General features: G+C 46.3%; 1 protein-coding gene across 2 annotated transcripts in view; it reads left to right on the top strand.

Annotated features, from left to right (window-relative positions):
• Positions 1-26,387, top strand: part of ZBTB7A (zinc finger and BTB domain containing 7A) — a 79,391-nt gene that overhangs the window by 39,847 nt on the left and 13,157 nt on the right. The window lies entirely within an intron of this gene.

Raw genomic sequence — 26,387 nt, 5'->3', positions numbered from 1 at the left:
CCTCTACCATTTCAGACAAATGGCTGTCCAGTCTCTTCTTAAAAGCTTCCAGTGTTGGAGCATTCACGGCTTCTGGAGGCAAGGAGTTCCACTGGTTAACTGTTCTCACTGTCCTCAGTTTTGTAAGTCGAGGACCGTTTGTATTGGATTGCTTCATGCCCTTTTTATTGGTGGCACTGAGTTCAAGACACACCGTTGCGCAAAATGCAATAGAAAAGAAATAAATAAATAAGCTTAATCAAAACACTTTCTTGGAAGAACCAGTGGCCACGCCGGGGTTAACTCCGTCCTACAGAGACCTTGGCACAGAATTTCTCAACCTTAACAAAACTGGAAGATAGGCAGATATTCGTAGCTTGCCAAGATTGGGAAACCTGGCCTTTTTAGCATAATTATTTCCCTGGAATGGGATCCACAGGGCTGCCTGCTTTCTCAGCCCTGCCTGTGGGCGGGAGAAAGAATCCGGACAGACTACAAAACTACAACTACAAAGCACCAGTTTCCTCCTCCTAGTAGTGCTTACTTAGCCATTCAGCTCTGTAAACAATTCCGGGAAAGTTCCCAGTCCTCACCTTACGACCAAATCGAGCCCAGTCACTAAATGAGACATATGCTAAGCCCCATTTTGGGTCCTTCTACCTTTCTTAACTACCTGCTCAGGTTGCCCAATCAGCTTGTGAAGCTAAGATGGGCCCGGCATGTTGTGTCAAGCTACAGAGAGTCCTCGACTTAGGACCACAGTTGAGCCCAAAATTTCCGTCGCTAATCAAGGCAGGTGTTCAGTGAGTTTTGCTCACTTTTTTATGACCTTCCTTGCTACAGTCATTAAGTCAATCCCTGTGGGTTGTTAAGTTAGGCAAGTAGGGCTAGGCAACCTTGGCTCTTTTATGACTGGTGGACTTCAACTCCCAGAATTCCTGAGCCAGCCTGGCTCAGCTTGGAAACCTCTCCCTTTCCCCTCAGCGTGGCTGGTTCAGGAATTCTGGAAGTCCACCAGTCATAAAAGAGCCAAGGTTGCCTACCCCTGATCTGGGATTTCAACTCCCAGAATCCCCTAGGCCAGGGGTAGGCAATCTTGGCTCTTTTATGACTGGTGGACTTCAACTCCCAGAATTCCTGAGCCAGCATGGCTTAGCTTGGAAGTCTCTCCCTGTCCCCTCAGCATGGCTGGCTCAGGAATGCTGGGAGTTGAAGTCCACGAATCATAAAAGAGCCCAGGTTGCCCACCCCCTGAGTTAGTCAAACGGTCGTTAAGCGAATCCAGCTTTCCCCCATCGAATTTGCTTGTCAGAAGATCACAAAAGGGGATCACGTGACCCCTCCCGGGAGACAGCGACCGTCATAAATGTGAGCCATTTGCCAAGCACCTGAATTTTGATCACCTGACCCCAGCTGGGGACGCCACCAAGTGTGAAAACGGTGCTACGTCACCACTGTAACTTTGAACAGTCACTAAAGGCATTGTTGTAAGTCGAGGACTAACCTGTAGTAGCTACCTAGAGACAGAGAGAAATGTCTGCATTTGTCTCCCGTTTTGGAGAAACTGGGAGAGACTCGGAGACAACAGAACAAACGTGCTTGATGGTAAACGCGTCAATCATCTGGAAGCTTTTTTTAAAATATATATATTTAAAAATAATAAAAAAATTAATTAAAAAGAAAACAACATGCAAATAAACTCAAAGGGCAGATCTAGTGGACCCCCGGGCCTTTTTCTGCTGTCGATTTTCTGTGCTTCTCTATCAAAAACAGCCTTATTTTAAAGAGGGATTGAAGGCACTAAGAGAATCCTAGTTTAAGAATACAGGTAATCCTTGATTTGTGATCACAACTGGGATCAGACGTTCTCTAACCTCTAAGGAGATTATTAAGTGAGTCATGCCTGATTTTATGTTTTTGTCGGGGTTGTTAAGTGACTCACTGCAGTTAAGTTCTATGTGCCGTCGCTAAACGAATCTGGGTTCTCCATTGACTTTGCTTATCACAAGAAGATCCCAGAAGGGGATCCCATGATCCCGGGAGAGAGTCAACCTGGAATTAAGGAGAAATTTCCTAACAGTGAGGACAATTAATCAGTGGAACGGCCTGCCACCAGAAACTGTGAATGCTCCAACACTGGAAGTTTTTAAGAAGAGACTGGACAGCCGTTTGTCCGGAATGCTACAGAATCTCCTATCTGAGCAGGGGGTTGGACTAGATGACCTCCAAGGCCCCTTCCAGCTCTATTCTATTCTGAATTCAGGGAGATTTTGGCCAGCTGATTTTAACCCTCAGGAATGGAAATGGCTCTGACGCCTTATGACAAGTGACAGAGACATCCTATTCTCTCTTAAGGAAATCCTATGGATGCATGAGGTTGCAGTTGCACAAATACAGTAGTCCTCGACTTACGACCGTTTCATTTAGTGACTGTTCAACATAACACTGGCACTGTAAAAAATGACTGAGGTCCAGTTGTCACGTGACCGTTGGAGCATTCCCCCCCCCTCACGGTCACGTGACCGAAATTCAGACGCTTGGCAACTGACTCATATTTATGATGGCGGCAGTGTCCCAGGCTCACGCGGTTCCCCTTTTGCGACCTTCTAAGAAGCAGTGAGGAAGCCAGGTTACCTCAACAACCGTGTTCCTAATTGAACAATGGCTGTGATGCGCTTAAGAACTTAAGCATGTAAAATGGGGCAAAACCTGCCTAACGATTGTCTTGCTTAGCAGCCCTGAGCCCAGTCGTGGTTGTAAGTCAAGGACTTCCCGTATTTCACATTTATTTGCCGCTGTGGATGTCTTATCAGAAGCTCCAACACCATCTGAGAGACCTTGTAAACGATGCGAATTGGACTGTACAATGGGGCAAAATTTACTTAACAACCGTGTCTTGCTTAGCAACCAGAATTTGGGATTCAGTTGTAGTCATATGTCAAGGACCACCTGTCAAGCAGATGAATGGAATGGAATAGAATGGAATGGAATGGAATAGAATAGAATATGTGGAGTGGAACGGAATAGAATAATATAGAATATAGAATATAGAATAAGAATAGAATAGAATAGAATAGAATAGAATACAATAGAATAGAATATGTGGAGTGGAACGGAATAGAATAGAATATAGAATATAGAATATAGAAAATAGAATAGAATATAGAATATAGAAAATAGAATAGAATAGAATAGAAAATATGGAATGGAGTTGAGTGGAGTGGAGTGGAGAGAATAGAATATAGAATGGAACAAAACAGCAGAGTTGAAAGGGACCCTGGAGGTCTTCTAGTCCAACCCCCTGCTCAGGCAGGAAACTCTATCTGACTTTGCTTGTCAGTTGGTCGCAAAAGGCGGTCACTGCAACCGTCATAAATGGGAGCCCGTTGCCAAGCGTCTCAGTTTTGATCACGTCACCACGAGATGCTGCAACAGCCGTAAGTGTGAAAAAACGGACATAAGCCACTTTTTCCAGCGTTGCTGTAACTTCCAACAGTCACTAAACGAACGGTTGCAAGTCAAGGAATACCTGTACTACCAGAAGCACAACAATGGACCAGATTTTTGAAATTTGTGTATCCAAAGGAGTGTGTCTCCTCAATGCACGAGGCACAATTTAAGCTAAGTCTGCAGTGCCCAAAGCATTTAACCTGGTTTCCTGAATTAACCCCATTTTCTGAGTCTGCCTTCCCTATTGAGAATAGAATAGAATAGAATAGAATAGTTGGGAGGGACCTTGGAGGTCATCTAGTCCAACCCCCTGCTCAGGCAGGAAACCCTATGCCATTTCAAACAAACGGCTGTCCAATCTCGTCTTAAAAACTTCCAGTGTTGGAGCATTCATCGCTTCTGGAGGCAGAATCGGACTGCAGCTCGGTTTGGGCACAGTGTGCCTGACCTAACCATGGTTTGTTCAATCAACTGCAATCGGCCGGCATCCCAACAACCCCAAGCCATTGAATAGCCCACCGGGCAAAAAAAAAAAAAAAAACCCCTTTAGGCTTAACACGATGCCCGCCGCTGGCTTGGCAGGTGTCCGTCTCCAGCCCTGCACGCGTGTCCGATGAGACACGGGGCTCCAGAATAAGCCAATCCACCAGGGCCTTCTGAGTTTTCAACAGCTGGCAGTGTGTTTCTCAGGCAGGTCCGTGTGGTCTCCTTTTGACACACCGGGGGTGTGTTGGCACAGCGGGCTTTGGGTGGAGTAACCTGTTCTCGGGCAACAGCCACGTTGCGACACCCAACCGTAACCTACTTTTGAAACAAAACTGTTGGCAGCAAAGCTGGAGGGGGGGGGAGAGAGAGAGACCTGCCCCATCCCAGTGCCCTCTAAGCAGGCTAGCCGGCTTGTCTGGATTTCACCCAGCGCTTGGCACAGCCTGCCTTTCATGTTGGCATGTGTTGATGCGGGGAAGCAGCCTGGCGCTCGGCTGAGTTGCCCGACTCGTTCTCGCAGCTCTGCCTAAACACCTGCCCGCCGAGGAAGAGAGGTGCCCATTCCTGGGGGGAGGGGGGTGCCACCACCGCCATCCCGAAGCAGACAGGCCCAAACATGGCTAGTGCACAGACGAGACGCCCTGCTGGCACCCTGCCCTGGGCTGTTTTTGGTTTTTGTTTTTTTTTCAAAATGCCTTTCGTTTTATCACCTGGTCCTTGACTTACGACACAACCGAGCCCAAAATCGGCTCTTGATGAGCGAGATGGCCATTCGGTGAGCTTTGCCCCATTCATGCCATTTATTGCTAAGTGGCATTGCTGCCGTTGTTAAGCTAGTCACACGGTTGTTAAGTGGATCTGGCTTCCCCCCCATTGACTTTGCTGGTCACAAGTTGTGAAAAAAGGAGGTCAGGTGACTCTGGGATATTGCAACGGTCATAAATGTGAGTCAGTTGCCTAGCTTTTTCCTCTTTTATATATTATATTATATTATATATTATATTATTATGTTTATATTATATTTATATTATATTATATTATATTATATTATATTATATTATATTATATTATATTATATATATGTAACAGCAATAAATTATCCCCTTTTACAAATGGATGGATGGATGGATGGACGGACAGACACAAACATACACACACATACACACATACACACACACTTATAAAAGGGGAGGAGAATTTATTGCAATTTCTTTTCTTTCAGCACTCAGCCACGGTGGATCCTACATGTTAAATGTTAAATTTAATTGACCCCTTTTTTTCTCCTTTTTTTTTTCTACATGATTTTTTTTCTTTCTTTTTTTTTGTGGTTAAGGTTGAATGTGTGTTTTTTGTTTGGTTTCATTTTGTCTGTCTGTTTTGCTGCTCTGTATTTTTATTCTCTATGATGAAACAAACTTATTTAAAAAAAAAAAAGTCGCAAAAGGGGATCACACTTCCCAACCCCCCCACCACCACCACCACCCCCGGGGACGCTGCAAGCATCATAAATAGGAGACAGTTGCTAACCACCTGAATTTTGGTCCCGTGGCCGTGGGGGATGCTGCGACGGTCATAAGTGTGAAACGGTCATAAGTTGCTTTTTCGGTGCCGCTGCCCCTTTGAATGGTCACTAAGCGAACTGTTGTAAGTTGAGAACTCCGTGTGTCCAAGGCGAGGAATTTTACTGTGAGAAGAACCTCGGAGCAGGGGACATAGAGAAAGACCCCAAATAAAATTTACAAAGGAAGGGAAAATATATGGGGGGGGGTCTCAGTCAAGGAAGAGAGGGGGAAGGTTACACTTAGTGTCCTTCTAGGGGTGGCCCAGCTTTGTACGGCATTGCCGTCTGCTTCCCGGCCCCCTAGGTTTAACAGAATGGGAAGGGACGATGGAGGTCTTCTAGTCTGACCCCCTGCTCAAGCAGGAGACCCTGTATCACTTGGTCAAGTGGCGGTCTACGGGTAAAGGAATTTTCTGCCTCGTAGGGTCTTTCTCCCTCCCCTCCTCAGCCCACTTGGATGTTTATGTGGGATGCAAATTGCAGAGAGGGGTACCAAAAGATCAGTTGAGGATGTGGCCAGGCAGAGCCTAAAAAGAGCCGTGGTGGCATAGTGGTTAGAGTGCGGTATTGCAGGCTAATTCTGCCCACTGCCAGCAATTTGATCCTGACCAGCTCGAGGTCGATAAAATGAGGACCCAGATTGTTGGGGGTGGGTGGGAAATAAGCTGATTCTGCAACCCGCTTAGGGAGGGCTGTAAAACACTTGTGAAGCAGTGTATAAGTCTAAGTCAGTGGTGGCGTAGCTATGGCACGCGTGCCAGAGGCGGCACTCAGAGCCCTCTCTGTGGGCACACGAGCCGATGCTCCAGCAGAGTTCGCCAGAGTAGTGAGCACGTGGCATTTGGAAGCGACGGAAGGGAGTGAGCAAGTGGCATTTGCCCCTTGGGGATGCCCCGGAGATGGCGAGAGATTGGCCCTGGCCATGCTCACCCAGTCTGCCATGACCACTGCAGCCACACCCACCCAGTGTGCCATGCCCTCCCCCCCTCCCCCCCCCCCGAGGACACCACAATGCTGATGCAGCCCTGGCACTTTGCAATAAATAAGTGGGTTTGGAGTTGCAGTTTGGGCACTCGGTCTCTAACATGTTCGCCATCACTGGTCTAAGTGCTGATGCTGTTGCCCTTCCTTCCTTCCCAGTGGTTAGCATACGATATTGCAGGCTACCTCTGCCCACTGCCAGCAGTTCGATCCTGACCGGCTCAGGGTGGTCCCAGCCTTCCATCCTCAAATGGGGCTGCTAGCGCTGGTGTGAGGCTCACGGCACGGCTAGTGCCGGCACAAGGCTCGTGGCTCGGCTAGCATCGGTGTGAGGCTCACAGCTCGGGTAGCGCCGATGTAAGGAGGAGTGAGCGGTTGCACATGCGTGCATTAACCAGCCACTCACGCGGCCCTGTGGCCAAGAGGCCATGGCCATAGGTTGGGGGCCTCTGGCTTAGAAGGGACCCTCAGGCTATAAAATGGACGGCAGAAGACTTGTCCATTCAGGCCTGCAAGATCCTGTTGTTGCCACCTTACAGTAAAGTAGAGAGAGCCTTAAAAAAAATCCAGGATAGTAAAAGGTACAGAAAACCACACACTTCTCAGCCTTTTTTTTTTTTGCATCAGAACCATCCAAAACCGATTCATCGCTCTGGAGTATACAAGCATGCTGCGAATTGAGCAGAGCGTAAACGTGCAGCCAGCCCAGAGCTAACCGTTTTCCTTGTGCCAGAGCTCTGCAAACAAACCAAGATTCTAGGCTTGATGCTGGAGAGGCCTGTTTGAGGAACCTTCGTGGGTCAATCCAAACTTGTGCAATTCACAAATTTTCTGCAGCCCTTGGACGGTGCAAGGGACATCCCTCTCTTCGTTACAGCATCCAGTTTTGCTCACCAGGATGTAAAAAAGATGTTGAGACTCTAGAACAGCGGTTCTCAACCTATGGGTCGCGACCCCATTTGGGGTCGATCGACCATTTTTCGGGGGTTGCCAAAGGCGGCGATCCGCCATTTTCTCCCCTCCGGGGGCGCCGCCGCGCATGCGCGCTGTGCATGGGGGCGGCGGTGCGCCTCTGGGGGCGGCGCCGCGCATGCGCACCGTGCATGGGGCGGTGGCGCGCCTCGGGGGGCGCTGCCGTGCATGCGCGCCGCGCATGGGGGCCGCCACACATGGGGCAGCGCATGGGGGCCGCGCATGGGGGCCGCGCCACGCATGCGCATAACGTTTGTGTGACGGGGGTCGCCGTCACACAAACGTTGAGAACCGCTGCTCTAGAAAGAGGGCAGAGAAGAGCAAAAAATATGATTAGGGGACTGGAGGCTAAAACATATGAAGAACGATTGCTGGAATTGGGTATGTCTAGTTTAATGAAGAAAAGGACCAGGGGGGACATGATGGCAGTGCTCCAATATTTGAGGAGGGGGGTCAAGCTATTCTCCAAAGCGCCTGTAGGCAGGACAAGAAGCGACAGATGGAAACTAATCAAGGAGAGAAGCAACCTAGAACTACGGAGAAACTTCCTGACAGAACAATTAATCAGTGGAACGCCTTGCCTCCAGAAGTGGTGAATGCTCCAACACTGGAACTCTTTAAGAAGAGACTGGACAATCATTTGTCTGGAATGGTTTAGGTTCTCCTGCTTGAGCAGGGGGCTGGACTAGAAGACCTCCAAGGTCCCTTCCAACTCTGTATTTCTATTTCTTATTTCATTTCTACTCTTAACTCTACTCTATCCCTATCCCTATTTATTCCCATTCCTATTCTATTCATTAGCCTTTGCAGACGGGGGTCCCCGGCTCAACTTTCTCCATGGTTGGGTCTGTTTGTTTGTTCCCAGCTCTCCGGATGTTTCTCTGTATCTGCCACCATCTCTAAGGCCTGTTTTTCTCTCTCTCTTCAACCCACCGGCAGGCTTGCAGTTGACGTTGTGCAATTGTTCACTTCCTCAAAATGCGTGTGGGCCCACCCCTCGTTCTTCCGTTGGGAGTCCGTCCCCCCCTCCTTCTCCTCTCCTTTCCTCCCAGCAAAAGAAAAGCATTGGTGCAGCCCCCCCATGGGGGGGGGGCGGCTTGCTGGACTTTGTGTCCTGACAGCCGGAAAGCTTATCTCCGGCCCACGGCCTGTCACCTTGTCAATCACCCACAGCAGGGATTAGGAGAAGAAGCTGCTCTCCTCCGGATTTACTGGGGTGGTATTCTCTGCTGACCCCTTCTTAAAACCCAGGGGGCCGGGAAGGGATTGGGGCCTCTTTCAAAGGCCCCCTCCGAACCGTAGAGAGTTAGTCCTTGGGTTGCGATCAGAATAGGAATAGGAGTAGGAATAGGAATGGAAAGGATAGGATAGGAAAGAATTAGAATTAGAAAAGAAAGAGAAAAGAAGAATAGAATAGAATAGAATAGAATAGAATAGAATAGAATAGAATAGAATAGAATAGAATAGAATAGAATAGAATAGAATAGAATAAGGATTGGAAGAATAGAATAGAATAGAATAGAATAGAATAGAATAGAATAGAATAGAATAGAATAGAATAGAATAGAATTACAGGATAGAATAGAATAAAGATTGGAAGAATAGAATAGAATAGAATAGAATAGAATAGAATAGAATAGAATAGAATAGAATAGGGATTGGAAGAATAGAATAGAATAGAATAGAATAGAATAGAATAGAATAGAATAAGAATTGGAAGAATAGAATAGAATAGCTGGAAGGGAACTTGGAGGTCATCTAGTCCAACCCCCCGCTCAGCAGGAAACCCTATACCATTTCTGACAAATGCCTGTCTAGTCTCATCTTAAAAACTTCCAGTGTTGGAGCATTCACTGCTTCTGGAGGCAGGTGGTTCCACTGGTTAATTGTTCTCACTGTCAGGAAGTTTCTCCTTAGTTCCAGGTTGCTTCTTTCCTTGATTAGTTTCCATCCTTTGCTTCTTGTCCCGCCTTTGGAGAATAGCTTGACTCCCTCTTCTTTGGGGCAGCCCCTGAGATACTGGAATGCTGCTATCCTGTCCCCCCTCGTCCTTCTCTTCGTTAAAGGAGACATCCCCAATTCCAGCAACCGTTTCTTATAGGTTTTAGCCTCCAGTCCCCTGATCATCTTTGTTGCTCTTTTCTGTATTCTTTCTAGAGTCTCAACATCTTTTTTACATCGTGGTGACCGAAACTGGATGTAGGATTCCAAGTGTGGCCTTACCAAGGCATTAAAGAGTGGTATTAACACTTCACATGATCTTGATTCTATCCCTCTGTTACTGCAGCCCAGCACTGTGTTGGCTTTTTTGGCAGCTGCAGCACATTGCTGGCTCATATTTAAGTGATTGTCCACTAGGACTGCAAGAACCTATGGTCCAATGGACCGCAACATTTCCGTTGCTAAGTGAGACAATGCTGGGGAGACAGCAGAGTTGTTGTGTGACTGTCCTTGACCTACGACCACAATGGACCCCAAAATTTCCATTGTTAATTAAGAAGTTGTTCAGTGAGCTTTGCTCTAACTTGCGACCTTTCTTACCACTGTCGTTAAATGAATCATTGCAGTCATTAAGCGAGCAACAGGGTGGTTAAGCGAATCTGGCTTACCCATTGATTTTGCTTGCCAGAAGGTCACAAAAGGGGGTCATGTCGTCCATATGAATCAGTTGCTAAGGGTCCATATTTTGACCACGTCACCCTGGAGATCCTGCAACGGTCATTAAGTGTGAAAAATGGTCGCGGGCCCCTTTTTTTTCCCCAGCGTCGTAATTAAGCGGTATATAAGTCTCATAAATAAATAAATAAATAAATTCCAGACAGTCGCTAAACGGATGGGTGAGAGTCGGGAACTACCTGCGCCCCACTGGTGGATCCTGTTTCCCCACCCATCTGATCAAGTTTCTAGTCCTCAGGAGTTAAAAGAAACGCAGGAACTGGCCCCATTTGCATCCAGCCCACCGAGAATTCATCCGATTGGCCCCTGACGTCATCTGCTAATCATTCTAGCCCCCCCCCCCCGGCACTGTCTTACAAAATACATTCGGACGGGGGCGTCTTTGAGGTGGGGGTCTCGCGCAGTTGCTTTAAAGCTCTCTTACTCTCAGGCTTCGGAGGGTGCACTCTCCCGGAGATGCCAATAGAGGTCACTCTTGCTTGGATGACCCTTGGATGGGAGACCACCAGGAGATCTAGACACCTTCGTTTAGACTGGGAAGCGAAGTCAGAATAAGTCGCCCAGCAGAAGGAGGCTGAAAGGGCGGCCCCACATCTGTCTTGCTGCCGCAGGGGGGGGGGGGAACCCACCCCGACACGGATGTATTTGCGAAGCTGGCAGGCTCAAAAGAAGACTTCCTTTCACGGCAGATGGAACGGCGTCCCCTCTGGAAGAGGCATTAAGCTGAGGAAATGGACTGCGGTGTCGTTCATAGATGAACACATTGACTGGCCTTTAATCCACTTAATCAGCCTAACACGGGGGTCTCCCATCCTGGCCACTTTAAGACTTATGGACTTCAACTCCCAGAATTTCTCAGCCAGCCATTCCTGGCTGGCTGAGGAATTCTGGGAGTTGAAGCCCACAAGTCTTAAACGTGGCTGGCTGAGGAATTCTGGGAGTTGGTCCACACATCTTAAACATGGCTGGCTTAGGAATTCTGGGGTTGAAGCCCACAAGTCTTAAACGTGGCTGGCTGAGGAATTCTGGGAATTGAAGCCCACAAGTCTTAAAAGTAGTTGGCTGAGGAATTCCAGGAGTTGGTCCACACGTCTTAAATGTGGCTGGCTGAGGAATTCCGGGAGTTGAAGCCCACAAGTCTTAAACATGGCTGGCTGAGGAATTCCGGGAGTTGGTCCACACGTCTTAAACGTGGCCGGCTGAGGAATTCTGGGAGTTGGTCCACACGTCTTAAACGTGGCTGGCTGAGGAATTCTGGGAGTTGGTCCACAAGTCTTAAAAGTGGCTGGCTAAGGAATTCTGGGAGTTGAAGTCCTCAAATCTTAAAAGTAGTTGGCTGAGGAATTCTGGGAGTTGAAGTCCACAAGTCTTAAAAGTGGCCACATTTGGAGACCCCTGACCTAACGGACAAATTAGTGGATTTGCATTATTGAGAAGAATGGGCAGACTTTTCTTTTTAAGTTTCCTTCTTTTATTCTTCCCTTAAGTTTATTTTCGGGTGTAAGTTTTCTGAAGCAGGTTGCAAAAATCAGAAATAGCCTGTAGGAGATGACCTAAATCCACCTCACTGTGAATTCCTTCTTTACCATCAAATTGCTTTGCCCCCTTAGTAGTTCAGGTCCTTGTGGAGAGCTTAATAAAGTTGCAATAAATCTTTATACCCATTTGAACTGCCTGGATCTCCCAATTTCCCGAAACAGCCATTTCTTCAGGTGATGAGAGGGTGAATGGTATCATACGTATAGGAAAGAGGAACAGCAAAGGGTTGGATACTGATGTCAAGGATACATCCAGAATACACCCTAATCAGCTGGGGCCAATGACGAGGTCCAGGAGCCGGATGCTAACGCTGGTTAATTCTATATAAGTTGTTCCCATTGTCTAACTTTAAACCCTGACGATGTCGGAAGTTCCCGACGAAAGCTCAGTATTTATTAAAAAAATTTCCAGTTTGGATTTTCCTAGTGGTTGTGATTGATTTATATATATATATCAGATTTGATATCAGATTTTGGTATCAGATTTTCCAAAGCTGAACAAGGGGCTTAAGTAAGCTCCTCCTAAAGGGGAATATTTGTAGCTCAAGAGTTGGCGTGAGGGGTCCTTGTTGCTCTCTGAACTTGCTTGTTTTCTTGCAGGCGTCTCATGACCCAACTAGGTAACATCATCAGTGCTAGAAAGGAATGTGGGGTTTATGGAGAGGAGGAGGAGGAGGAGGAGGAAGAGGAGGAGGAGGAGGAAGAAAATGACTGGGATCCTTGGTGTTCTCTGAGCTTGCTTGTTTTCTTGCAGACGTCTCATTACCCAACTAGGTATCATCATCAGTGCTAGAATGAAGTGGGATTTGTGGAGAGGAGGAGGAGGAGGAGGAGGAGGAGGAGGAGGAGGAGGAGGAGGAGGAGGAGGAGGAGGAGGAGGAGGAGGAGGAGGAGGAAGAAAATGACTGTAGGATCCTTGGTGTTCTCTGAGCTGGCTTGTTTTCTTGCAGACTTCTCATGACCCAACTAGGTAACATCATCAGTGCTAGAATGAAGTGGGGTTTGTGGAGAGGAGGAGGAGGAGGAAGAAGAAGAAAGTGACTGTGGGATCCTTGGTGTTCTCTGAGCTTGCTTGTTTTCTTGCAGACGTCTCATGACCCAACTAGGTAACATCTTCAGTGCTAGTAAGGAGTGGAGTTTGCTGTCACTTTGTATTCCAGTGTCTTGCCTGTCTGTCTGGGTGGGTGGGTGGAGGTCTTAGGACTTCTTTGGTTGGGCTGTTTACTAAGGGCTCTTTGGCCCTTTCTTGATTGGGGTGTTGCTTACTTGAGGGCTGGTCTGAAGGTGACCTTGGAGTTAATCTATGCCAGTGGTTCTCAACCTGTGGGTCGGGACCCCATTTGGGGTCGAACGACCATTTCAGGGGGTCGCCAAACAAGGTTGTCCGCCATTTTCCCCCCCTTTTTTCTTTGGCCACACCCCTGCCACCCGGTGATGTATAAGTGGTTGGGAGTCACCACAACATGGGGAACTGTATTATGGGGTCGCGGCATTAGAAAGGTTGAGAACCACTGCTCTATGCTGATCTGGGTGCGGATTCCTGGTGGAGATGTGCTGGAGTCGTCTTCTCCTTTGGGCTGTTTCATTGCCTCTTTTGCATAATCCATAGATGTGGTTAACGCCTCTGTGTCCGTTGATGGCTGACTGGTCAGAGGGCCAATCTTCTAGAAATTCCCTGGCATTTTTTGGACTTGGCCTGGTCTAGGACGGTCGCATTTTCCCCATTGCAGCTATGGTTGAATCTGTCTGTCTGTTGTGAAATCAAAGGGTTTTCATGATGTCTTCTGAGGGCTAGAGAGTACCCCGGACTCCTCAGTGAGTTCCTGATTTTGTGGCCTTTTTGCCACGGTCATTCAGTGAATTTCTGCAGTTGCTAAGTGGATTCCGCGGTTGTTAAGGGAATCGTTTGGTTGTTAAGCAAATGCAGATTCCTCCTGTTGACTTTGCTGGTCAGAAAGCAGCTGGGCCAGGTCACAAATGGGGACCCCGTCACCTTGGGATGCTACAACCGTCAAAAATACGAGCGTCCGAATTCTGATCATGTGACCATGGAGATGTTGCAACGGTCGTACGTGCGAGGACAGATTGTGTCTCTTTTTTTTTTCAATGCTATTGGTACTTAAAACGGTCGCTAAATGAACGGTTGTAGGTCAAGGACTGCCTATAAATGAATACAGAGGGAGAAGAACAGCTGCTTGTCTGAAATGGAATAGGATGTCCTACCTGAGCAGGGGGTTCGGCTAGAAGACCTCCAGGGTCCCTTCCAGTTCTGCTATTCTATTCTATTCTATTCTATTCTATTCTATTCTATTCTATATTCTATTCCATTCTATTCTATTCTATATTCTATTCTATATTCTATTCTATTCTATATTCTATTCTATTGTATTCCATTCTATTCTATATTCTATTCATTCTATTCTATATTCTCTTCTATATTCTATTCTCTTCTATATTCTATTCTATTCTATTGCATTCTATTCTGTTCTATATTCTATTCTATATTCTATTCTATTCTATATTCTATTCTATTCTATATTCTATTCTATTCCATTCCATTCCACTTCACTATTCTATTCTATTCTATTCTATTCCATTCCATTCCATTCCAATCCAGTCCAGTCCAGTCCAATCCAATCCACATTCTATTCTATACTATATTCTATTCTATTCCATTCCACTCCACTATTCTATTCTATTCTATTCTATTCTATTCTATTCTATTCTATTCTATTCTATTCTATTCTATTCTATATTCTATTCCATTCCATTCTATTCTATATTCTATTCTTTTATTCTATATTCTATTCTATGTTCTATTCTATATTCTATTCCATTCTATTCTATATTCTATTCATTCTACGTTCTATTCTATATTCTATTCTATTCTATATTCTATTCCATTCTATTCTATTCTATGTTCTATTCTATATTCTATTCCATTCTATTCTATATTCTATTCATTCTACGTTCTATTCTATATTCTATTCTATTCTATATTCTATTCCATTCTATTCTATTCTATTCTATATTCTATTCCATTCCACTCCACTCTACTCCAATTCACATTCTATTCTATTCTATTCCATTCCATTCCATTCCACTCCACTCCACATTCTATTCTATTTTCTATTCTATGTTCTATTCCATTCCATTTTGAAAAAAATGGCTCTCTGCACAATTTTTCCAGTGTTTTTAGAAATCCAAAGCACTCCATATCCTAAGGTAAAACGTACCCATTAGAGGTAGTTCCTGTAGCCTAAAATTTCCAAGCAAAACCGTTGCTAAGTGCGTTTTGCCCCATTTTGTGACATTTTTTGCCATAGTTGTTAAGTGAATCAGTGAAGCTGATAATAAATAACATGTTAGTTAAGTGAATCCACCTTCCTCGTTGACTTTGCTTGTCAAAAGGTCGCCAAAGGGGATCACATGACTCCAGGACGCTGCAACCGTCATAAATATGAGTCAGTTGCCAAGTGTCCGAATTTTGATTATGTCATCACGGGGATGTTGCAATGGCTGTTAACTCTGAAAAACGTCCATAAGTCCCTTTTTTCAGGGCCATTTCAATCTAGAATAAGAATAAGAATAGAATAGAATAGAATAGAATAGAATAGAATAGAATAGAATAGAATAGAATCGGAGTTGGAAGGGACCTTGGAGGTCATCTAGTCCAACCCCCTGCTCAGGCAGGAAACCCTACACCATTTCAGACAAATGGCTGCCCAGTCTCTTCTTAAAAACTTCCAGTGTTGGAGCATTTACTGCTTCTGGAGGCAGGTGGTTCCACTGGTTAATTGTCCTCACTGTCAGGAAGTTTCTCCTTAGTTCCAGGTTGCTTCTCTTCTTGGTGAGTTTCCATCCGTTGCTTCTTGTCCTGCCTTCAGGCGCTTTGGAGGATAGATTGAACCCCCCCTCTTCTTCGGGGCAGCCCCTGAGATATTGGAAGGCTGCTCTCGTGTCCGTATGTGGCGTGCCTTGTTCGCCAAGGTGCTGCGATTTCAGGGAGGAAATGGAGTCGGAGAACAGGGGCTCCCTCCGACTGGCTGGCTGCCACTCCTGACGTGGAAAAAAAGTGCACGCACACACCCAGACCCGTCTCAGCTTTGCTTAGCAGGCAGATTAAAGTTGCTGAATGGCCTCCTTCTTCCACGGCTCTTAGCCTACCAGCCGAACACGGGGACGCGTCCCTAAGCAGAAAGGAGACTGTTCAGACATGTTGGTGCCATTGCGGGTAGCGGTAGGCATAGCCAACTTTCCCTTTGGCAGGCAGAGATGTGGGGGTGGTGGAGGCCTGGAACAGCCTCCCCCTCCCGGTTTCGGCTGGGCAGAAGGCTTGGCCCGTCACTGAGGTCCTCCTGGATCTTGCAAAGTTTTCAGATGTTGAAGGTAGCAAACCTATTCCAGGAGCCAGCAGAGAGGTCCGTCCGGCTCCGGGTGTCCAGCTGTGGCTACTAGCCTCTCCTCGCCTCCACCAGCTCACAGACCGCCTTGCCAGTGTGATGCTGAAAGGGTGGGCTTGGTGCTCTGCGGAGAGGGCGGACTACAGGGCCCATCAGCCCCCCCATCTCTGCAGGTCCTCTAAGTCCACCATTTCCCCCCTGCAGAAATGGCCAGCTACAAGTCTACAGGTCTCCGGGTTCCCTGCAACGGTCTGGGATAACGCGCTGCGGGACAATTCAGTTTAATTATTTAAAATAACGAAAGCATTTGTTTTTAATTTTTGTTTATTCTGCCCCTGCTTTGGCATCCTTTCTTTGATGACTGTAGTCCATTATTTCTTCAATATTAGTGTCGCATCCCACGGCGAGCTGGCCGCGGCGAATTGTCGTAGATCCCCCGAGTCCAGCATTTCCTCCTGCGGAGACAGTGGACTACAGGTCCCATAAGTCTCCTGTCCTCTGCAGATGCCGTAAGTTTTTTTCTCCCTGTGGAGATGGTGGATTACAGGTCCCATAAGTCCCATTCTCCACAGCTCCCATAAGTCCACCATTTCCCCCTGTGGAGAGCAGTTCCCATAAATCCCCCACTCCTGCACATATCCTAGGTCCATCATTTCCCCCTGTGGAGAGGGTGGACTACAGGTCCCATAAGTCCTCAATCCCCTGCAGATCCCGTTTTTGTTCCTGCGGAGATGGTGGACTACAGGTCCCATAAGCCCCCCCACTCCTGCACATACCCTAGGTCCACCATTTCACCCTGTAGAGAGGTGGACTACAAGTCCCATGTCCCTTATTCCCTGCAGATCCCCTGGGTGTTTTTCTCCCTGTGGAGAGCGTGGACTACAGGTCCCATAAGCCCCCCACTCCTGCACATACCCTAGGTCCACCATTTCCCCCTGTGGAGAGCGTAGATTACAGGTCCCATAAGTCCCCTATCCCCTGCAGATCCCCTAGGTGTTTTTCTCCGTGTGGAGAGGGTGGACTACAGGTCCCATAAGTCCCTTGCCCCTGAGGATCGCCTACATCCACCATTTCCCCTTGAGATGGTGGACTACAAGCCCCATAAATCCCACCCACAATGCTTTTTTGCCCCAGTCCTAGTAGTGAGTAGAGAAATTGTAGTCTGTCTACAGCAGGGGTAGGCAACCTCGGCTCTTTTATGACTCGTGGACTTCAACTCCCAGAATTCCTGAGCCAGCCATGCTGAGGGGATAGGGAATGGTTTCCAAGCTGAGCCAGGCTGGCTCAGGAATTCTGGGAGTTGAAGTCCACGAGTCATAAAAGAGCCAAGGTTGCCTACACCTGCCCTAGGCCTAGGCCGCTTTATGACTGGTGGACTTCAACTCCCAGAATTCCTGAGCCAACCTGGCTCAGCTTGGAAACCTCTCCCTTTCCCCTCAGCATGGCTGGCTCAGGGATTCTGGGAGTTGAAGTCCACTGGTCATAAAAGAGCCGAGGTTGCCTACCCCTGGTCCACAGCATCCCATATTTCTGTTTTCACCTACAGCTATATTTATAATTTACTGTACAGACAGACCTCGACTTAAGACCACAACTGAGCCCGAAATTTCTGTCGCTAAACAAGACAGAGTGAATTTTGTCCCACTTTACGACCTTTCTTCCCACGGCTGTTAAGGGAATCAAAAGGGGATCGCGTGATCCCGGGACACCGCGACCTTGTGCCGGTTGCCAAGCATGCTGGTACAAATAAATCCATTAAAAGAAAAACCTTGGGGGGGGGGGTGCTGCTCCCCACAAACCAGGATTAGTCTTAAGTGTCGCAGCTACTGCCTTCTCAGCAAAGCCACAACGTTCATTTGGAACTTATGTAGTGGAAGGTAGAATAGTATAGAGCAGGGGTCCCCAGTCCCCAGGCCCTGGACTAGCACCGGGCCACGGCATGCCAGAAATTGGTCCGTGTGAACAAGCAAAGCCCCATCCACGGGATGCAGGCAGCATGTGAAACCAGTCGCCCCCCCCCCCCCAGTCCACGGAAAAATCTCTCTCCATGGTGCCCGAAAGGTGGAAGAGAATTGAATAGAATAATATAGAATAGAATAGAATAGAATAGAATAGAATAGAATAGAATAGAATAGAATAGAATAGAATATGAATTACAGAATAGAATGGAATGGAATAGAATGGAATGGAATGGAATGGAATGGAATGGAATGGAATGGAATAATGAGGAAGAATAGAATAGAATAGAATAGAATAAGAATTACAGAATAGAATAGAATAGAATAGAATAGAATAGAATAGAATAGAATAGAATAGAATAGAATAATGAGGAAGAATAGAATAGAATAGAATAATGAGGAAGAATAGAATAGAATAGAATAGAATAGAATAGAATAGAATAGAATAGAATAGAATTACAGAATACAATACAATACAATAGAAAGGAATATGGAATATAGTAGAGTAGAATATAGAACATAGTAAAGTAGAATATAGAATAGAATATTCTTCTTGTGCCATGTCCATTATTTTTGGCCTAGTCTCACATTTGCTACCTGATGCCAATACAGATTCTTTATTATTTGGATGTCTTTGTCATCTAGTCCCCCTTGTTTCAGGATTTCTAATAGTTTGCTTTGTCTTATTTTATCAAAAGCTTTTTCAAAATCAAGGAAGCATATACTGAAATAGAATATACTGAAATAGAATATAGAGTAGAATAGAATATAGAATAGAATAGAATAGACTATAGAATAGACTATAGAATAGAATAGAATGTACTATAGAAGAGAAGAGAATATATACTATAGAATAGAATAGACTATAGACGAATATAGAATAGAATAGAATAGAATAGAATAGAATAGAATGTACTACAGAAGAGAATAGAATAGAATATACTATAGAATAGAATAGAATAGAATAGAATAGAATAGAATAGAATAGAATAGAATAGAATAGAATAGAATAGAATATGTGGAATGGAATAGAATTGGAATAGAACAGAAGAGAAGAGAGAGTAGAATGGAATGGAATGGAATGGACTAGAATAGAATAGAATAGAATAGAATAGAATAGAATAGAATAGAATAGAATAGAATAGAATAGAATAGAATATACCGTAGAACAGAATATTGGATTGGATAGGAAACAGAATATAGTGCAGAATGTAGAATAGACAAACAAATGGAAGGGACCTTGGAGGTCTTCTAATCCAGCCCCCTGCTCTGGACAAATGGCTGTCCAGTCTCTTCTTGAAAACTTCCAGTGTCGGAGTACCCACAACTTCTGAAGTCAAATTGTTCCACTGATTAATTGTTCCTGACTCACTGTCAGGAAATTCCTCTTTAGTTCCAGCTTTGTCTCTGGAGATGCTCGGTCATCCAGGTCCTGGTTGTCCTGAAGGTGCTTTTTCCAAGTGGCAACTGGATTTTCTTGTTTTCCCATTGAAGACGTTTCGCTTCTCCTCCAAGAAGCTTCTTCAGCTCTGATCGGAGGGTGGGAGAAATGGAAGGATTTACACTCCTTCAGTTAGTTCTAAGTTGCTTCTCTCCTTGATGACTTCCCACCCATTGCTTCTTGTCCTGCCCTTGGATGCTTTGGAGAATAGCTTCACACACACACACACACACACACACCCCTTTGTAGCAGGCAGTGCAGCAAAACAGGCACTTTCGGATGGAAGGAGTACAGTTGGTGCCTTGGCCCGCAGTCACGCATTAGAGGGCGTGCAAATTGCACACCAAACGGCCCATTTTCCCACTCCATCCCGTGACCCTTGCCGTTTACTTCTCACGCCATGGAGATAGTTTCCCCCCCCCCCTCTGGTCACAAGGTGTCATCCGTCTCCAGTTGTTAGTATCTGACAGATGTTGGAGCCTGTTCCAGGCTGTATTCCACGTGCCTGGGCTTGCAAAATTCAGGAGCTGGTTTGCGTCACGGCCTCACCTCGTGTGCGGAGTTTGGAGGACAAGAGGGATGATGGTCAACCCTGGTTCTTCCACACCCCTTCCTTGGAGAAAAGATGGGGGGCTGAGCAGTCTTATGAACAGCAGAATGGAATAAAGGTGCCCTTATTTTGAGACCTGGGGTTCAGGCTGGGCGTTTGAGGGTCTCTGAAGTTTAATAATAATAATAACAACAGAATAACAGGGTTGGAGGGGACCTTGGAGGTCATCTAGTCCAACCTCCTGCTCAGGCAGGAAACCCTATACCATTTCGGACAAATGGCTGTCCAGTCTCTTCTTAAAAGCTTCCAGTGTTGGAGCATTCACCACTTCTGGAGGCAGGTAGTTCCACTGGTTAATTGTTCTAACTGTCAGGAAGTTTCTCCTTAGTTCTAGGTTGCTTCTCTCTTTGATTAGTTTCCATCCATGGCTTCTTGTCCAGGTGCTTTGGAGGACAGTTTAACCCCTTCGTCTTTGTAGAAACCCCTCAAATATGGGCACATACTATCATGTCACCCCTAGTTCTTCTTTTCTCTAGACTAGGCATATCCAATTTCTGCAATCATTCTAATAATAATAATAAATAAATAAATAAATAAACACCATTGGCATTGACAAATTCTCTATTAGTCAATTGCAAAAGGCGGCCTTACTAGGAACTGCTTTCATCCTGCGACGATATCTGTAATACCATCAAACATCCACATCTGCCTATCCTGGGTAAGGACTCGATAGGTAGACAAAATGCGAAATCCAGTCTGAACATCTGGCTGACTGTGCGATGATCAATAATAATAATAATAATAATAATAATAACTGCAGAAGATAACAAAATACAAACACCTACAAATAGAAATAGAAAGACTGTGGCAAAAGCAAGCAAGGGTAGTACCAATAGTCATAGGCGCCTTGGGTGCAATCCCAAAACAATTGGAGCACCACTTGAACACCATTGGCATTGACAAATTCGCTATTAGTCAACTGGAAAAGGCGGCCTTATTAGGAACTGCTTCCATCCTGCGACGATATCTGTAATACCATCCCAGATCCTTGGTAAGGACTCGATAGGTAGACAAAATGCCAAATCCAGTCTGAACATCTGGCTGACTGTGCGATGATCCATAATAATAATAATAAAAAAAATGGAAGGGACCTTGGAGGTCATTGAGTCCAACCCCCTGCTCAGGCAGGAAACCCTACACCATTTCAGACAAATGGCTATCCCTTAATCACCTTTGTTGCTCTTTTCTGCACTCTTTCCAAAGTCTCAACCTCTTTTGTATAAATATATATATAAAAAAAATAAATATGGTGTCTGTCTGTGTGTCTCTGTATGTATGTATATATATGTATTGTAGATATTTTTGCTGGGAGTTCTCTTATATCACCAGTCGACTCTGCATTCAGCTCCTCGACCTGGTCACTGGTCCACTCATCATCTCTGGTTGTTTTATTTTTAAAGGGCACATGTTTGCTATTGCACAAATAGTTTCCAGAGTTGCTGTTCTTTTTCTACCTTTCTTCCCCCCACCCCCTTTTTTCGTGTGCAGAATCAACCGGTGATATAAGAGAACTCCCAGCAACCTCGCTTTTATGCTCTGACGATGTCGGCAGTGTGGCCGACGAAAGCTCAGCATTGGTATTAAACAGTTCGTGGTTTAATATTATCCTGGTGTTCGAACTTATTTGTTTTATCCTATGGCTTTACCCAGGATTCATATTTTTAGTATAATTAGAGACATATATATAATTTTGTCCTTTGAACTATGGTGCTGGAGAAGACTCCTGCGAGTCCCTTGGACTGCAAGGCGTTCAAACCGGTCAGTCCTAGAAGAGATTAACCCCGACTGCTCTTTAGAAGGCCAGATCCTGAAGTTGAAACTCAAATACTTTGGCCACCTAATGAGAAGGAAGGACTCACTGGAGAAGGGCCTAATGCTGGGAAAGATTGAGGGCAATAGAAGAAGGGGACGACAGAGAATGAGATGGCTGGATGGAGTCACTGAAGCAGTAGGTGTGAACTTAAATGGACTCCAGAAGATGGTAGAGGACAGGAAGACCTGGAGGAACGTTGTCCATGAGGTCGCGATGGGTCGAACACGACTTTGCAATTAACAACAACAACATATAATTTTGTAGCCAACCAAGAGTTAAAGGGAGACTAGAATAGCTATTTCGAGCTATTTAGCTCTCATCAGAGAGGTCTAGAGGTTAATACAGCTGCCTAACGTGCAAGCAGTCCCCAGGTTCGAATCTCAGAAGGGTATGGCTAGCTGATGAGAGCTAAATAGCTATACTAGTCTCCCTTTTAACTCTTGGTTGGCTACAAAATTTTGAATTTACACTTGTCGCAGTAGTGACGCCTGCCTACAAAAAAAAAAAAATGCTCCTAGATTGCAGTAGCAGATTGCTCTGTCCCACAGAGAAGAGGGAGTCAAGCTATTCTCCAAAGCACCCGAAGGCAGGACAAGAAGCAACGGATGGAAACTAATCAAGGAGAGAAGCAACCTGGAACTAAGGAGAAACTTCCTGACAGTTAGAACAATTAACCAGTGGAACAACCTGCCTCCAGAAGCTGTGAATGCTCCAACACTGGAGGTTTTTAAGAAGAGACTGGACATCCATTTATCTGAAATGGTATAGGTTTTCCTGCCTGAGCAGGGGGTTGGACTAGATGACCTCCAAGGTCCCTTCCAACTTTATCATCATCATTATTATTATTATATTTGGTAGACCAGGTGTTCAACTCAATATCTTCTCACACACACACACACACACACACACACAGAGAGAGAGAGAGAGAGAGAGAGAGATACATGAGGACTAGCAGCATGAGATGTTTAACAGGGTTGCTTAAAATACAATTGTTACGGGAGGGGCTCATTTTTCAAGCAGCCGACTTGTTGATGGGTCAGCATCCTGGGAGGGTTGTATTCCGTAAACTGTGGTTAGGGAAATCAGAGTTTGTTTTTCTTCGTTCCTACATTTGCATGCGGTGAGTGGGGAGCCCGATTTTCCTGTTGGGATGCTGCTTTGTTGTGGGAGGGTGTTGTTTAGCCATACAACAAGGATGCTGGAGGGATTTGTGTACAACGTGTGAGGAAGAAAGATACCGTAGAGAGCTTCGGTTCCAAACAATTTATGCTTGGCTTTTATGTCTCGGACCCCAGAATGAAGTCCTCGACTTACCACTGTCCATTTAGTGGCCGTTTGAAGTTACATTGGCCCTTACGGCCGTTTTTCACCCTTACGACCATCACCTGGTCCAAATTCAGGCGCTCGGGAACTGACTCGTATTTATGACGGTTTGCAGCGTCCTGGGGTCATGTGATCCTTCTGACCAGCGGGGAAGCCAGATTCATTTAACAACCGTTGTCACTGAACAAGTGCAGTGATCCGCTTAACAACTACGGCAAGAAAAGTCGTAAAACGGAACAAAACTCACTTAACAAACGTCTGGCTTAGCAACAGAAATTTTGGGCTCCGTTGTGGTCGTTAAGGTGAGGACTAGCTGTACTGGTACTCACACTTGCGACTGCTGCAGCATTTCCCCGTGGTCACATGATCCAAATTAGAGACGCTCGGCAACTGACTCATATTTACGGCGGTCGCAGTAACCTGGGATCACGTGATCCCCTTTTATGACCTGACAAGCAAAGTCAAGGGGGAAACTGGATTCACTTAACGACCGTGTTCGTAATTATCCACTTCAGTGATTCACTTAGTTATCGTGGCAAGAAAACTTGTAAAATAGGGCAAAGCTCCTTTAAGAACCGCCTTGCTTAGATATTCTAGGCCAGGGGTAGGCAACCTTGGCTCTTTTATGACTTGTGGACTTCAACTCCCAGAATTCCTGAGCCAGCATGGGGGGGAACTATGGCCCCTTCATGACTCATGGACTTCAACTCCCAGAATTCCTGAGCCAGCATGGGGGAACTATGGCCCCTTCATGACTCGTGGACTTCAACTCCCAGAATTCCTGAGCCAGCATGGCGGAACTAGGGCCCCTTCATGACTTGTGGACTTCAACTCCCAGAATTCCTGAGCCAGCATGGGGGAACTATGGCCCTTTCATGACTCGTGGACTTCAACTCCCAGAATTCCTGAGCCAGCATGGGGGAACTATGGCCCCTTCATGATTTGTGGACTTCAACTCCCAGAATTCCTCAGCCAGCATGGGGGAACTATGGCCCCTTCATGACTTGTGGACTTCAACTCCCAGAATTCCTCAGCCAGCATGGGGGAACTATGGCCCCTTCATGACTTGTGGACTTCAACTCCCAGAATTCCTGAGCCAGCATGGGGGAACTATGGCCCCTTCATGAGTGGACTTCAACTCCCAGAATTCCTGAGCCAGCATGGGGGAACTATGGCCCCTTCATGACTCGTGGACTTCAACTCCCAGAATTCCTGAGCCAGCATGGCGGAACTAGGGCCCCTTCATGACTTGTGGACTTCAATTCCCAGAATTCCTGAGCCCAACATGCTGAGGAGAAAGGGAGAGGTTTCCAAACTGAGCCATGCTGGCTCAGGAATTCTGGGAGTTGAAGTCCACCAGTCATAAAAGAACCAAAGTTGCCTATCCCTGTTCATGGCTCAATTGTGGTCGTAAGTTCGAGGACTTCCTGTATGTTTTTTAGGATTTGTGAAAAGCCTGAAATAATAAGTTGCTAGTCCTGTGGGCTTTTGAAAAGGCCCGTGTGAATTTTTAGAAGGACAGCAAGTCGGGTTTCCCGTTCAGGGTTTGGATGTCATTGCTGTCAATCACAGCATGAATCCAAATAACGTACGCAAAATGTCCTCAACTTACAACCACAGTTGGGACTGAAATGTCCACGTTAAGTGAGACGCCGCTGATTTTGCAACTTTTTCTTCTGTGGTTGTTAAGCCAATCACTGCAGTTGTTAACTGAATCAGGCCGTCATTAAGCGAGTCTGGCTTTGCCCCTTGACTTGCTGGAAGCCACCTGCAAATGTTGCAAACGGGGATCACGTGATCCCCGGACGCTGCCAGGGTCATAAATACAGTGCTAAGTGCCCAAATTTTGATCATGTGACCACAGAGATACTAAAAAATCATCCAGGAGAGAAGCAACCTGGAAGTAAGGAGACGTTTCCTGACAGAGAGAACAATTAACCAGTGGAACAGCTTGCCACCAGAAATCGTGGGTGATCCAACACTGGAAGTTTTTCAGAAGAGATTGGACAGCCATTTGACTGGGGTGATATAAGGTCTTCTGCTGAGCAGGGGGTGGGCTTAGAAGACCTCCAAGGTCCCTTCCTGTTAATTCAGATAGATAGATGGATAGACGGATAGATAGATATGGAGGGATGGATGGATTGGATGCATGCATGCATGCATGCATGCATGCATGCATGCATGGGAGGGAAGAAAACGAAGGAAAGGGGTTGGACTAGAACAATGGTTCTCCACCTGTGGGTCGGGACCCCATTTGGGATCGAACGACCATTTCACGGTGGTCGCCAAACAATGCAGTCCACCATTTTCCCCCCCCCTTTTCCTTAGCTGTGCTCCTCCCTTTTATTCTATTGGCTTTTGAAAGCCAATAGAATAGACTCTCTTGAGTCTATTCTACTGGCTTTCCAAAGCCAATAGGAATTGTCCAGGCTGTCTCTGCCCTGCTGAGCCCGCCAAAAGCCCCATTCTGCAAACGGTGCTGCACCAGTGGAGTAGTCCTCGACTTACGACCGGTTGGGGGTCGCGGCATTAAAAAGGTTGAGAACCACTGGACTAGAAGATCTCCAAGGCCCCTTCCATCTCTGTTATTTTGTTACGGATGGATGGAAGGAAGGAAGGAAGGAAGGAAGGAAGGAAGGAAGGAAGGAAGGAAGGAAGGAAGGAAGGAAGGAAGGAAGGAAGGAAGGAAGGAGTGCTTTACATGGGTTGGCTCTTTCAGACCATCTAAAACTGGCACAGCTGTTACAAGCCGCGCTGGTCGCCTCCCTCTGTGCCCCTGTGTCTCCACTGCTCTGCAAACTGCATTGGTTGCCATTGGACTTCTGGGTACAACCCAAGGGGCGGGTCCTCAGTTATAAAGCGCTTTGTGACAGAAAACCTCTGTAACTACTACCCCTTACTGTTTCTGCCTGGCCCCCACCCCACCCGGTATGTCCTGGCAGCATGGCTACGCTCCAGGTCCCTTCTGTTAAGAGCAGTGGTGGCGAACCTTTTAGAGCAGCGGTTCTCAACGTTTTTATACGGCGACCCCCGGCCACACGGACGCGCTGCACATGCGCGGCGCCGCCCCCATGCATGGCGCACATGCGTGGCGCCACCCCCTGAGGGGGAAAAATGGCAGATCGCGTTGTTTGGCGACCCCCGTAAAATGGTCGTTCGACCCCAAAAATAGTCGCGACCCATAGGTTGGGAATCG

This window comes from Crotalus tigris, unplaced genomic scaffold (assembly GCF_016545835.1).
Source record: "Crotalus tigris isolate CLP2741 ecotype Arizona unplaced genomic scaffold, ASM1654583v1 scf7180000017668.6805642782:7212621, whole genome shotgun sequence".
Taxonomy (NCBI): Eukaryota; Metazoa; Chordata; class Lepidosauria; order Squamata; family Viperidae; genus Crotalus; species Crotalus tigris.
The sequence above is the reverse complement of the archived record's forward strand: the minus strand, read 5'-3'. Positions and strand labels throughout refer to the sequence as shown.